The sequence below is a fragment of the Ahaetulla prasina genome, chromosome 2 (assembly GCF_028640845.1).
Source record: "Ahaetulla prasina isolate Xishuangbanna chromosome 2, ASM2864084v1, whole genome shotgun sequence".
Lineage (NCBI taxonomy): Eukaryota > Metazoa > Chordata > Lepidosauria > Squamata > Colubridae > Ahaetulla > Ahaetulla prasina.
In genome coordinates this window covers 270,342,344-270,356,042 of record NC_080540.1, presented here as the reverse complement: position 1 = coordinate 270,356,042, position 13,699 = coordinate 270,342,344, and positions in this window count along the sequence as shown.

The following is a 13,699-nucleotide window of genomic DNA, read 5'->3' as shown; positions in this document are numbered from 1 at the left end:
ACTCTTTCTCTCTCTCTCCCCAGCCCCGTTATTTCATCGCCTGGGGGGGGGGCGGTGGCTGAGCCTACTCCACAGCGACCTCTGCTGCCCGCAGCAGGCGAGGCGAACGGGTGGGTCGACCCCTTCCTCCTCTCCTCCGTTTGTAATCTGCATAGGCGGTTTTGCAGGAGGTCACGGGGAGCTCTCGGCTTTCTGACCTGACTTCCCTTCCCCTCGCCTCAGCTCGGCAGTGTGGCTTCTAAAGGTTTGCATGCTGAGCAACACGGGGACGCAAGGAAAAAAAATCATTAGGGTGGTTCATCTTACTTCTGTCCCAGGCAGTTGCTCGGTTACAGAGAAGAAACCCTTCCATGGTAACTATTTCACCAGTGGACACCTTTCATAATCTGAAATTATTCGCTGCCAGCCTTCAGACAATTTGTTCACATCATTTGCATTGTGGCAGACATAAATTCTCTATAGTTCAGTTCAGGAACGCCTTAATTGTTTCTAAACATGCATAGATAAACCTTCATTTATGAGCTTATCCCACAACTGGAAAAGTGAGGCTCTAAACCTGGTGCCCTCTAAATTCGTTGGGTGCCATTGTCCCAAGGTGCTTTTTGTTTCCCCCCCAAAAGGGAACTGGACTGTTTTCCCCCCCCCCTTGGAGGAAGATGTTTCGCTATTGATTTGGGGTAAAACAAATGCTCACCAATCTTACAGCTTGGTAAGAATGTTCCAGTGATGTGTTTGATAACAACCATCCACTTAATCTCTGGTCTTCCCTTTCTTCTGCTTTCCTCAGCTAAATCAAGCGTAATTACCTATTCTAGTGCATCATAGATTCATCCACCCACACAGACCATATGTGATACCAATTTCCATAGCTACTGGCTAATTTGACCATTAGCCACGTATTTCGAGATGATGGAAAATTAAACCCAATACATCTGGAGGATATGAAATCAGAGCTTGAGAATAACAACTATTAAAGTCAACAATACTGATTTTTTTCAATACACATATTTGATTTAGACTGCAGAGTACAAAAATATAATTATGTAGAAATCAAAAAGTATGTTTTTCAAAACCTGTCTGTCATGGAATATAATTATATTAATTGCTTTTAGAAATTAAGCCTGGATTTAGTTTTGAGAAAATAAGAATGTATGCTCCTGCTTGTAGAACAGTTCATCATTAATTAGAATGATGTATCAAATTAATTTGCTGTTCTTTTTATTTATTTTGCTTTTGTTTGGCATTATAATCCATCTTGGACATCATGCTAGTCATCTTTGGTTTCTTAAGCATAAATTAAAAAATCATAATTGGGTGATTCAATTTATTAAAAATATTAAGAAAAATAAATATCATATTATTGATTGGCATGATTTGGCCCTCAAAGAACCTTAAAATATTTCATTCTGTTAGTGTTAAAGAAACAGATACTAGTTTGCAGATTAACTAGCAAGTGAATTATAATGAAAAATCAAAATAAAATGAGATTATGCTGTATCCATATGGGAGCAGCTGAAGTTCATACAATAGTGCTTCGCTGTTACACTGAACACAATCATGCTGCTGCCCAAACAGTAATGATGGTAGTTGTAGGATTGCAGCTTTTGACTAAGGTGCACCTTGTTAGAAATAGTCATCTAGGCCAGGGAGATACGATCAAGGAACGCACATTCTTGTTAACCAGACAAATGAGCTTTGCCTCTCATCTGAATAGAATATTTTATCACTCTGTCAATAGTTATTGACTGCCTTCTCCAAATAAATCTTTCAGTAAGTTTTGAAAATGATTACTCAAGATGTATTTGGGTGGGAGAAGTTGAATCATCAGTCCAAGAATAGAATTATAAGAAAGATGTATTTGGAAACAAGAAAAAACAAAACAGGACAAGAAAAAATTGCCATGACATTCACATGATTTCTACATTCAAAGGTTTTTTTTTTAGTGTGACTATACCCACTGACTCCAGAATTTAGTTAAAATCTGAACGCAAGACACAAGTTGAAAGTATTTGTAACAAGCCTTGACTATTTTCTGTGGTCTAGACTGGAACTATAATCTCCATTTTAAACAATAGAATAGAATAGAATAGAATAGAATTTTATTGGCCAAGTGTGATTGGACACACAAGGAATTTGTCTTGGTGCATATGCTCTCAGTGTACATAAAAGAAAAGATACGTTCATCAAGGTACAACAAACCACAGTTTGGGTGTTTGCTGCTTGGATAGAGGATCTTCAGTATAGCTTTTCCACATATTTTAACATACCCCCAATTTTTTTTGAATGCAATACACATCTGGAGACAATGTACCATTATATACTTTTGCAGGTCAACAACAGACAGATTTCAGCAAAAGATCTAATATTTCTTGCAAAAGAGCACAGAACATACATTATCTTTTATCATGCCCATTCATGTAAGATTTTGATAGGTAAGATTTCTAAACTTCTGTATGTACTGCTGTGGATTGAGCTAATTGCATGCATGCATATATGAGTGATTGTACCTAAAACATACAACATTAATATCTATGATAAACTTGGCAATTTTATGGTATAATTCACTGTTACAATGGAATCTGTCCCACACAGAAGAGATGAAGATTACTCAATATTGTTTTGGGGGTAGCCAATCTTGCTCCTTCCATTTGTGTTAATGCTGTAATTCTTAGAATTCTCTGCCATTATGCTGCTCTGGTGATTCTAGAAGTCCTTAACATTCTTTGAGTAGAAATATAAATTTTCTAAGAAGTTCAATATGCAGTTAATTCTTCATTCTGATCCTCTTAAGCCAAATAAATAAATCTGTAAAATCACATTTGGTAGAAGGTCTCAATAAGCTCCAATATAAGCATACAATGGCAGAATATAATTTTGAATCCAACAGACTTTTTACTGCCAGTCTACTGTATGATAGACTGATTTCCATAATAATTTTTCTGTATATACATGTTTTATTAAAATAATGCATAGAGATGCCCCCTCCCATCTGTATTTTTAAAAATCTTTACACATAGTTTTTGTATGTCACTACTGAAGAACTTTTTCAAAGTAGAATGGTCATGCTTCCTCTCATGTTTTTTTCAAAAACATTATGAAACACCAAAAGAGGAACTGAAATATATTTGAAAAAAATATATAACCCAAAACACATATTATTTAAACAGAATTTAAAAATCTAAGAGCCCAGAGATTTTGCATTTAGAAGCGATTCCTGGTTGAAATCCTTAAATATTTTAAATAAAAATGAAACAAATGATGAAAGCATAGTTTGTTGCTGCCATATTGCGCTACTGTTGTTATTACAATACACATGTTTTATTGTGCTAAATTAGGTGCATTTGCATTTTAGAATTTTTTACCTTTTTAAAATAAATGCCTTCAAATTATTGAATGCCTTCAAATTATTCATTTTCAAATGAAAATGTTTTGCTTTGGTTTTTTCATAGGAGTAAACCAGTGGCTTGTTACTAGAAAATCATTTGTTTGCAAAGGCATCTGACAGTTATTTTTTGGAAACAACTCTTTTATCCCATGATACAATGTGAAAATTCACTTAATGATGACCTTCAGATATCAAAAAGAATGTTCTGAGGCTTTTTGTCAAGCAGTTGATTAAATTTAAGTTTCAAAACAGGAGACTGGGATTGTTTTGCTACACAAATATTTATACAAATTACTATGTTTTCAAATTTATTTATTGCTAAAGGGCACAGTTATGTATACTTACTAGGATATATAGTGGTTGAGTCAAAGCCAGAGTTCAGCATAACCTGTAACTAAAAGTCAGTATCTATAATGCTGATTTTTTTTCTTACTCATGAAATAAAATGAAAAGCAAATTAAAACCCTCATATAAAATCATAGCTAGCCCAATTGCAATTGTTGTATTGCAGCATTTACTTGCTATTTGTTTGTTTGCTTCTGGTTGTGTTCTCTGAGATGATCAAATTTAGGAATTTGATAGTTTCATCTGCAAAGCTGATCTCTGCATGATGCATATTCAGTAAAAAGGGTTTTAAGTGTATAAGAAATGGACATGAGCATTGAAAGATGGCATTATTTCATCTGACTCATTTCACATTTTCTCACATTAAAATTGCTATGTTAAATTGCTCTAATTAAAGTCTATACAACTGTCTGTGTAAGGAAGGAGAGAGCTCTGCTTCTGTTCCCTGATCTCCTTAGGAGGCAGGTTAGTGAGCAAAGGTTTTAAGGTATTAATTAACCAATTTGCTTTATACCCAACATTCAGGAGCTAAAGACAGTTATCTGACATTTGCTTCTCCTATTTATTTATATATTTTTTTTGATAGCAATAGCCCACATTGAGCTAAGAGAGTTGGTAGCCCAAAGCCACCCAGTGGACTGCCGTGGCTGACGGAAGACTGCACTAAAATGACTCTTAAATTTTAGAAAATTAATATTGCCTGAAAGTTTAGGGATGAAGTTTTCTCTTTATTTCTTCTTACATGAAACAAAAAAAAGCAAAAAAAAATAAAATTAACATATATTCCAACAATCTGAAGTACAATTCAAATAACCTTTTACTCCCAAAAACTTTTTATTCTGAAATATTGCATCCTTATCAGGTGTCTTCAAGCATGACATATAACAAGAAAAAATAGTTTCCATGCATTATAGAGAAGGAAATTAATTTGCTTCTGCAACTCACTAAGCAGAATGAATCAATAAGCCATGGATTATAGTTAGTGTTATGTATATTCAGTAACAGTCATGATTTGTAGGTATGTATATCAAACTACACTGAAAATAAACAAAATGTGTCCTGTTTTATGTTTTGGAAGCTGTCTTATGAATATTTGGCTTTAAAATATAGTATAAAAATTTTCTAAATAAAAATAATCTGACTCAACTTTAGAAATACCCAAAGGAAAAAAATGTGTTATAACAGTCTTAAAAGTTTGGCTTGAAAGAAATCTTAATATTCTTAGACAATGCTTTATAAATCAAGCATGGAATTCTATGGCACGTACTCAATCAACATGTTACACAATTTTGCACATTGACCTCATTAGACTTAGCTGCTGCTGCTCAGTTTCCACCAACCCACTTGATCTTTCAACTAAATCCTTTTTGAATTTTGGTGTCAGTAGTGTATGAATCTTTGAAACAACAAATACAGTTAACAGTTCTTGCATATTTAAAACCAGAAATAAAATCAGTATACTATTCCAGCTATAGATCATCAGACAGGTTCTCCTTGTAAAATTCAAATTGCCTGTAAAATTTAAAACCCTTTTCTAATATGTTCCTCAATTTATTTCACATTCATCCCATTACGTTTTATTCACCTTTTCCTATTCTTCATAGCAGGTGAATTACTTTGCAATACCACTACAAGCCCAATGCGTATCTGCCACTAGCTTTTTGATTCCTGCATATTTTCCACTTATTAATTTTGTCAAATCTTTTCTAACTCAATTAATGTATTTGATTATCAATCAAATCAAGGTCTCATAAGTTCTGGCTCCCACCTATTGTATAATAAAAGCTGGGCCTGATACCTAGTGTTATGACCCAGGCCCAAGTAAGTAGTAAGAAACTCAGTCTGTGAAAAAAAAACTTTATTCGAACAGCTGGGAATTACTTCATTCCCAGTGTTGTTCAACTCAAAACAAATTCCTCCCAACAAAAATTCCTCAGTCCTATCGCAAACCTTGTTCCAATTAGGAAAACTGCCAACGGCCTTTCTTGGCAAATTTATTTATTTATTTATTTATTTTGTCACAACAATATATGTAGGTATCATACAAAAAGATTATACAGTATATAAACACTTATATGAATAAATATAAGGAGATATAAGCATATATATATATAGGAAGAAGAAAAGAAAAACAATAGGACAGGAACGGTAGGCACATTTGTGCGCTTATGCACGCCCCTTATGGTCCCCTTAGGAATGGGGTGAGGTCAATAGTAGAAAGTTTTTGGTTAAAGCTTTTAGGATTATGAGAAGAGACCACAGAATCAGGTAAAGTATTCCAAGCACTGATGATTCTGTTACAGAAGTCATATTTTCTGCAATCTAGATTAAAGCGGTTGACATTAAGTTTAAATCTATTAGTTGCTCTAGTATTATTGCAATTAAAGCTGAAGTAGTCTTTGACAGGAAGGACATTACAATAGATGATTCTGTGAGTTAAACTTAGGTCTTGTCGAAGGTGACGGAGTTCCAAGTTTTCTAAGCCTAGGATTTCAAGTCTGGTGGGATAAGGTATTTTATTGTTTTCAGAGGAATGGAGAACTCTTCTTGTAAAATATTTCTGGACACGTTCAATTGTATTGATGTCAGAGATGTGGTAGGGTTCCAAACAGGCGAGCTGTATTCTAGAATTGGTCTAGCAAATGTTTTATATGCTCTGGTTAGTAGTGTGGTGTTTTTCGAAAAGAAGCTACGCAAGATTAGGTTTACAACTCTTAGAACTTTTTTTACTATGTAGTTGCAGTGGGCTTTGGCACTTAGATTATTTGACATGAAAACTCCAAGGTCTTTAACGGGATGGGGGTCGTCTGTAAGGTAATGTCCATCTAGTATGTACTTAGTGTTTGGGTTCTTTTTTCCTATATGTAAGACTGAGCATTTGCTGGTTGAAATTTGGAGCTGCCAATTTTTAGACCAAGCGGTTAGATGGTCAAGGTCGTTTTGAATGATAGAAGTATTGTCTGTGGTGTTAAATAGTTTGACATCGTCAGCAAAGAGAACACAATTACTTGAGATATGGTCACAAAGATCATTAATGTATAGTATAAAGAGTGTTGGTCCAAGGACGCTGCCTTGAGGAACGCCACTTTTGACAGGAACAGGATTTGATAAAGCATTGCCAATTTTGACCACTTGTTGTCTGTTAGACAGAAAAGCAGATATCCATTTGTGAAGGGGTCCTGAGATGCCATAGGATATTAGTTTTAGGAGAAGTTTGTCGGGTACTACTGAGTCAAAAGCTTTGCAGAAGTCTATGTAGATTGCATCTATTGATTTGCCTTGATCAAGATTTGTAGTCCATATGTTTCTACAGTGGAGAAGTTGTAAGTTACATGATAATTTTTTCCTGAAACCAAATTGGTTATTGGAGAGTAGGTTGTTAGTTTCTAAGTGTGAGGTAATGGATTGGTTGATGATTGATTCCATGACTTTGCAGGTGACGCAGCAAAGAGAGATCGGTCTGTAATTTTCGACTAAGCTGGGGTCTCCTTTTTTGAAGATAGGGATGACTGTGGCTAGTGACCAAAGTTTGGGAAGGGAACTGGTAGTGAAAGCTTTATCAAAGATAATACTTAGGGGTTCTGCTATATTAATGGAAAGTTTTTTTAAGAAGTATGCACATAGTCCATCGGGTCCAATAGATAGCAATGATTTTAGGTTATGAAGAGCTTTTCCAATGTTATCTTCTGTGAAATCTATATGAGTTAAGTCATCATAATCATTGCTGGTACGTTTGTGGAATGTCGGATATGTGTTATCGGAGTTAACAAAAACTGAGCCAAAGAAAATGTTGAAGAGGTTTGCTTTAACTGTTTCGTCATTGCATTCTTTGTTGTTAGAATCTTTTAGTGGTGGGATGGATCTTGAGTCTTTAAGTTTATTGTTAACAAAATTATAAAAGGCACTATTGGAATTTGTGCGCAGAAGGTTCTATTCTTGCTTGGTGTGGTAATTTGTGCATTCAGTTTTTATTTGGTTGCATATATTTCTGTGGCGGTTTTTGAAATTTGCAACATAGCCTTTTTTGTTTCTTTTCCAGAGGGATTTTTTTTTTGATTGAAGCTTTTTTATTGATATGGGTAGTTTGTTTTTCCTGATCATGGTAGTCATTTGTGGTACATATAGTTTAATGTGGTACATATAGTTTAAATGTTCAGAAGTCACAAAAATAAAGGCAAGGCATAGACAAAGCAGAAGACGAAGCAGAAGATGCAGCTACCAACGTTGTTTTCTGACAAAGCTCAAACGCCGGTGCTGGTCTGTTTTAAGCCTTGTGGGAGGGGCCAATCATTTCTTGGTCCTACTCCCGAGTTGTCCTTTTTGCTTGAGCTGCTCTTGCTTTCTGGCAGCTCTTGTCATGTGTGCATTAGGAACAGGCTCCTCCTGTTCCTCTGCATCACTACTATCAGTTTCTGGAGGCTCTGTGTTGTGCCTCGCTCGCTCCCCCTGCTGCAGCCGGGCCCCTCTTATCTCCTGCCAGATGCTGATAGTGCTGAAGAATGTCCTGGCATGCCTCCAGCCCCCAGCCCTGGCACCATGCCTGGACAAACCGAACAAACAAACCTCCCTCCGATAGCATGTGCGCCTGAAGCCAGCCACGAGCTGGGATTACCAACAGCTGGAGACGAAACGATGCAATGGATAGATCCACGCTTCCGGAGAATGGAGAGGCGACATCACCAAAAGGAAGGGAGGGGAGGCCTGGATAAGTGCTGAGTCATGGAGCCACACCCCATGGCCTATATAAAGGATCTGCTTTCTGGCATTCTCTGAGTCAGGCAAAGTCTAATCTGGATTGCTAAAGTCACATCTTGGATTCCTGCCTGCCCTGAGGACTCTGATAGGACTTTGGCAGAGCTGCAGAGGCACGCTTTATACAGACTTCCCCGACCCGGCCGTCAGAGGAGGAGTGGGACACAACACTCTGGAGTCCACATCTCACTTCCCGATGGCCCTGGCCTCACCTCAGCCTTATCGCTGTCCGACTCCGTTGCCAGCTCCTTAGGCTGCTGACGGACCACAACAACCTAGCCTCAGACCATGATTTGTTATAATCCTTGATTTAATGTTTCAGTTCACATTACTTCATGTCTTGTATTATGGATTTGAAACACAATGCTTTATAAATCCAAATAACCCACATTATGGAATAGGACAATGCATAACCTATGCTAGTGATTGGTTTCAAGTTGATGGTGGTAGGAAGAATAGGGCTATTGAGATGGATTACACTCTTCTGGATGGCCACTAGGTGGCAGTTAAAAGATGGAGTTTTAGGTGCTGCCACCCAGAAATCCTTTGTGCAGTCCAACTGGCTACATGTGAGACAGCAGAACTACTTACAGGTCACAAGTAGAACACAAAGGTATTAAAACATTGTTAATGTTTGTATGAATTATCAATATGTTAGGACTTTGTTAACTGAACATATGTAAGTATTGCATAAATAAATAATGCATTTCTACTCTTTGGTGCAGGGGCAATAAAACTTAGAGTGAAAAAGACTCAGGGTGTAAAGGAAAGAATAATGGAAATGTGGGTGAAAATATGCAGATTTCTGAGTCCCTCAAGATTGTTCGTCAAGCCACAGGATAGAGTCAACTAAAGCTGAGAGCAAAAACATACTGGAAAACTGGCAGACCCACACTCTTATTTTGAACTGGCTGCCCTGGAGATGTTTTTGAATCACTTTATGATCAGGGAAGATTCATTCAGCCCATGTGCAAGAAGCCATAATTTGTTTCAAAGGGAAACAAAAATATATTTGGCTTAATAAATGTTTCAGCTGTGTATTCTCCATTTCATCCATTCTTAATATGCAGGGAGTTTCATCATGTAGCTGAAAAAATAAATTAATTTATTTACAGAAAAACATGGCCATATGAAGACAAAGGATCTGAAGAACATAGCCTGTAGCAATAACTTAGCTTCTGCCTTCAACAGTTCTGCTGCATTAAAATAACTGCAAAAAGATTTTTTTTTGTGAGAAGATATATGTAGAAGTGTTCATACGGTATGTAGAGTATATGAGGATCACATCTACACCATGCAACTTTCATGTCCCCAAATATTGCTGTAGTTATATAGAGAATGAATGAAATTTGAATCATAAAGAATATGAAGGAACAGTGAATAGTTAAAACGAAGGTTTCTTTTCTCCTTTCAATTTTTTTTATTATTTCTTTTTGTCACAACAGTATACACAAACAATTGTCATAGATAAAACAACATATTTTGAAGAAAATATATATATATGTAAAAAAATATGCATCAACTATATCAATTTGATATAATGAAGGGAACAATAGGACAGGAACGGTAGGCACTTTTGTGTTATTAATAATTAATTAATTAATAATTAATTCTAATAATTATTATTAATTATTATTAAATAATAATTATGTCTGATTCCTGGACATTGCCTGGAAAATCCTGCAGTTTTCTTGGCCAGGTTTTCAGAAGTGGTTTGCTATTGCATCCTTCCTGGGCTGAGATAAAGATACTGCTGGCTTTATGACTAAGGAGGACTAGAACTCACAAGCTCCTGGTTTCTAATCTGATGCCTAAATCACTATGCCAAACTCTTTCACTAACTAAGTTTACTTATGCTTATTTTTTCAGGTGGTGTGTTTAATTTCTGTTGCTATATATATCCTACTTTTTAGTAAGAAATGTGTTTTCATAATATTGTTTATCCCAAAGAGAACTATGATGAATATCTATGTGAATACATACAATAGCTAACTAGATGGATAATATTCTTTCTGAGAACAAGGTTTATTTTAATTATGACTGGCTGAAGAATCCATAGTTGCCAAGAAGCAATGGTTTGCAAAACACATATCACATAAAGCCAAAATCATATAAGCCACATTAGAGCTTTGTATGATGTGTGAACTCATTGTATTTTGTTTCCCTAAACAACCATTTTATTTTAGAAAGTGCAATGGACTATTAAGAAATCCTGACATGTAAGGGTCATGACTAAGTTATACATTATTTAAATAAATCACTAATTAAGCAAATTGCATTTCCTAAGATTAAGAAACTCCAAAAAATAATGCATCAAGCTGTCCTGGGGATGAGATCAACCACTTATTCTTATTGGCTTACAACTGTATCTAGAGCAGGAGGCTCCAACTTTGGCAACTTTAAGACCACAAGTCTTCAACTCCCAGAATTCCTCAGTCAGCAAAGCTGGCAATTCAAAAGCATGCAGAATTAATGCAAGTAGATAAATAGGAACCACTTTGGTGGGAAAGTAGCAGTGTTCTGTGCACCTTGGTGTATAATCATGTCAGCCACATGACTATAGAAGCTTCTTCAGACAATGTTGACTTCCTTGGCTAGGAAACAGAGATGAGCACTGCCCCCTCGTTGGACATGAGTTGGACATGACTGGGTAGGGGAAAGGTTTACCCTTTTTTTAATAGATAGTGGTCACTGAACACAACTGCAAATAGGCGACCTTGTTATATTATTATGTTATGCTCAGTATGTCATTTCAACCATGAGTTTCAGTATCTTATGCAAACCCAGAAAACTGACTTGAGGAAACCATAGTTTAATTATCCAGGGTTATGCATATAATGCAGAACAAGCAATACAGGAACTTTTCACGCTGTCATGAAAGTTTAAATTGCCAAAAATAATTGTTGAAGTAACATTTTGAAATCACACACATAAGAATTGGCAGACATTATTGGGCAATATTACCAGTGATCATGCAGAAATTAATATTGTAGCATGGCAGCTAGTTTCTTCAGGTGAATCAAGTATGTTTTTTTGAAGCTCCACCTGGTGATCATTTATTTATTTTATTTATTTTATTTGATTTTTATACCGCCCTTCTCCTGAAGGACTCAGGGCGGTGTACAGGCAAAATAAAACCAACAATACAAATATACACAATTTAAATACCCTTAAAAAACTTATTCAAAATTAGCCTGATGTTAAAAATCATCGTCAATTAAAACCCCATTTAAAATTGGTAAAATTCACTTTTAAAATCCAATTAAGCCAGCCCCGCGCGAATAAAAAGATGTGTCTTCAGTTCGCGACGGAATGTCCGAAGGTCAGGTATTTGACGTAAACCCGGGGGAAGCTCGTTCCAGAGAGTGGGAGCCCCCACAGAGAAGGCCCTTCCCCTGGGGGCCGCCAGCCGACATTGTTTGGCGGACGGCACCCTGAGAAGTCCCTCTCTATGGGAGCGTACGGGTCGGTGGGAGGCATGTGGTAACAGCAGGCGGTCCCGTAAGTACTCAGGTCCTAAGCCATGGAGCGCTTTAAAGGTCGTAACCAACACCTTAAAGTGCACTCGAAAGGCCACAGGCAGCCAGTGCAGTCTGCGAGGAGCGGTGTTACATGGGAGCTACGCGTAGCTCCTCTATCACCCGCAGCTGCATTCTGACTAACTGAAGCCTCCGAGTGCACCTCAAGGGAGCCCCATGTAGAGAGCATTACAGTAATCCAAGCGAGAGGTAACGAGGGCATGAGTGACTGTGCATAAGGCATCCCGATCAAGGAAGGGGCGCAACTGCCGGACCAGGCGAACCTGGTAGAAGGCCCTCCTGGAGACGGCCGTCAAATGATCTTCAAACGACAGCCGATCATCCAGGGCGACGCCTGTTGCGCACCCTATCCTTTGGGGCCAATAACTGCCTCCGACAGCCAGCTGCGGCTGCAGCTGACTGAATCGGGATGCCGGCATCCACAGCCACTCCGCCTTGGAGGATTAAGCTTGAGCCTGTTTCTCCCCATCCAGACCCGCACGGCTTCCAAACACCGGGACAGCACTTCAACAACTTCATTGGGGTGGCCCGGGTGGAGAAGTACAGCTGAGTATCATCAGCGTACTGCTGGTATCTCACCGAAACCACTGATGATCTCACCCAACGGCTTCATGTAGATGTTGAACAGCAGGGCGAGAGAATCGACCCCTGCGGGACCCCACAAGTGAGGCCCCTCGCGTCGACCTCTGCCCCCGTCAACACCGTCTGCGTCCGGTCGGAGAGATAGGAGGAGAACCACCGATATACGGTGCCTCCCACTCCCAATCCCCCAGCCGGGCGCAGCAAGATACCATGGTCGATGGTATCGAACGCCGAGAGGTCTAATAGGACCAGGGCAGAGGAATAACCCTGTCCCTGGCCCTCCAGAGATCATCCACCAATGCGACCAAAGCTGTCTCCGTGCTGTATCCGCCGGAAGCCGGACTGGAACGGGTCTAGATAGACATCTTCATCCAGGTATTGGGGTAGCTGTCGCTACCACGGCACTCTCTACAACCTTCGCAACAAAGCGAAGGTTGGAGACTGGACGATAATTACCCAAAATAGCTGGGTCCAGGGAGGGCTTCTTAAGGAGGGGTCTCACCACCGCCTCTTTCAAGGCGGCAGGGAAAACCCCTTCCAATAAAGAAGCGTTGATAATCCTCTGGAGCCAGCCTCGTGTCACCGCCTGAGTGGCCAGTACCAGCCAGGAAGGGCACGGGTCCAGTAAACATGTCGTGCCATGCAGCCTCCCCAACAACCTGTCGACGTCCTCGGGAGCCACAGGGTCAAACTCATCCCAAATGGACTCAACAAGACGTGCCTCCTCTCCCCCGCTTGGATCATCCCAATTTCGGTCCAGACCGTCCCTCAGCTGAGCGATTTTATTGTATAGATAACCGCTAAACTCCTCGGCTCGTCCCTGCAAGGGTCATCCCGCACCTCCTGATGTAGGAGAGAGCGGGTCACCCGAAACAGGGCGGCCGGGCGGTTATCTGCCGACGCAATGAGGGTGGAGGCGTAGAAACGCCTCGCTTCCCTCATTGCCACTAACTAACTAGTGTCCGATCAGCTTCGGAGCGACTGGACCTCCAGGTGCTCTCCAGGCGTCTTCTCCGGCGTTTCATCTCCCTCAGCCCCTCGGAGTACCAAGGGGCCGGACGAGATCTCCGCCGGGTCAGAGGCCGCAAAGGCACGA